The sequence below is a fragment of the Delphinus delphis genome, chromosome 16, assembly GCF_949987515.2.
Source record: "Delphinus delphis chromosome 16, mDelDel1.2, whole genome shotgun sequence".
NCBI lineage: Eukaryota > Metazoa > Chordata > Mammalia > Artiodactyla > Delphinidae > Delphinus > Delphinus delphis.
The window spans coordinates 68,517,994-68,520,197 of NC_082698.1; positions in this window are offsets into that span (position 1 = coordinate 68,517,994).

Consider the following 2,204-nt stretch of genomic DNA (forward strand, 5'->3'; position numbering starts at 1 on the left):
GGATCATCTCTTGAATTAACTACTTGAATCCGTATCTCGGGGTCTTCTTCTGGGCTGGGAACCCAAGCTAGGCAATGTGAGCCTTTTCTCCTCTGATTTAGTCAATGATCTGATCATTCATGCATTTTCCCCATTTTGATACTGGAGTCAGAATTATCTACTTTAAATATTAAGAAGGAAGGGATATTTACAAAAGGCAACCGTGGTTTGAGAGATCACCAACCAGGAGCTTAATAAATAATTACAGTTACCACCAAATTGTCTTAATAAACACGTTAAGATTTAAAGTATTGCAAGTTATTAAAAATAACTATTATATTCAAAGTAATTATCCTCTCTTTATATGGAGCTAAAGATTTTCTTAGTGATATAAGTGAACTAAAATGAAGGTAAAAGGAAAAAACTAGCAAACTATGGTAAGGAGAATATTTTAGCCAAGGTGTACTAAATGTATTGATTGAGTGCTATAAGCAAAACTACATTCAACAATGTAAATATGCTCAAAATATATTGGCATCATTTTTAGGGAGAGACGAGGATTCAGTGAGAAGTCTGCTGAGTTTTAGAACGGAGAAACATTTTGGGTCAAATGACATTTTGTAGTATCTAAAATCAATATGTTGTTAATTAAAATACCAATCTCCCAAGAAGACTCTGACAGTAAACAATGTTAAACTAAACTGGATCAGAGCCCAGAAAGTCAGCCAGACTAGGAGTGCATACAAGTAGGCCAAAAAAAAAAAAAAAAAAAACCCCACAAAAACCCAAACCAAATAAAAAGCAAACTAATCATTTCGAATGGGGAGGAAAGGGCTGGGAGGGGGTACAGAAAACAAAAGAAAATGACCAGTTTTTCATCCTGCTCTGGGGACAGGAATCAGACAAAATCTCTCCAGCAGAATCTACGTAGAGGCCATTCTTCCAGCTGCACAATTTAAGCATTTGCAAAGGTAAAACAAGGACAGTCTAGACAACCTAACTTGCCTTGTATGGACAACGAAAGTTTTTAAAGAGGACACATGGAATACAAATCCACAACAGTCAAATGTAAATGCCTCTTCAGAACTGTGACTGCCCCAGTATTTCATGCTACCCCCAGCAGAGTTAAATTTTAAAAATGTGTGACTCAGTCATTTTAATGTGTTTTATCGGGACAGATTGTAACGTTTTTCTGAATCTACAAGATACATTAAGGCTATGCATCTACATAATAGCAAAGACCCAGAAGACATATAGAAAATTCTGTTCAGATTGAAGTCAGTGCAAACAATGGCAGTGCAAACGAGCTCAAATCTGAACGCTTGGAATATATCAAAAGATAAATGCTCAGGAATTCCCTGGCGGTCCAGGAGTTAGGACTCAGCACTTTCACTGCTGTGGGCCCAGGTTTGATCCCTGGTCAGGGAACTGAGATTCTGTCAGCTGCACAGCACAGCCAAAAAAAAAAAAAAAAAATACACGCTCAACAATCCATCAGCTCTGTACCAGTCAGATTCAAAGAGCTGAGGAGATTCCCCTGAACATTTTATCTTAAACTAAAGAATTATCTACTTAAATATGTTTATTAGGTGCTCATCCAACCATTATCACAAAATAAAGACAACTTATTACATTGCCAGCCTCAATATGTACTTAATTCTCTAAGGCAGTCAGCAGCCATCAACTAAGTAAGGATAGGGGTGGCCTTGGGCAAACTCTGTTCCAACACAACGCAACTTCAGATTAGTCAGAACAGACTTGTTTTTTCTGTGATTACAAACCACCCCCAAATATCAGTGGATGAACCCATCACAAGTTTATTTCAACACACTCTCCATGTGAATCAAAGACTCTACTCCACCTAGCCACTGAAGGGCTTGAGGAGATGAAGACTCCACCAGCTTATAGCTGCACCATCTGAAACACGTGGCCAGAAAGAAGTGGTGGAAGGAGAGGGAGACACTGGAGAATCCCACATATGTTACTTCTGCTCATATTTCATTAGCCAGAGTTAATCCCATGGCTCCGTCCAACCACAAGGAACTTGAGAAATGCTATGTCAGTTGTGCCTGGAAGGGAAAGAGAACTGGATATTGGAGTAATTTCTACCCCACCCCTCAACGATCTGGAACTTAGGGTGATTACCTTGTGCAATATAAGGATAGAAACAGACATTGAAAGGCAAAGCTAAGGACATGTAACCAAAAGCATGAGTCATGGCTCAG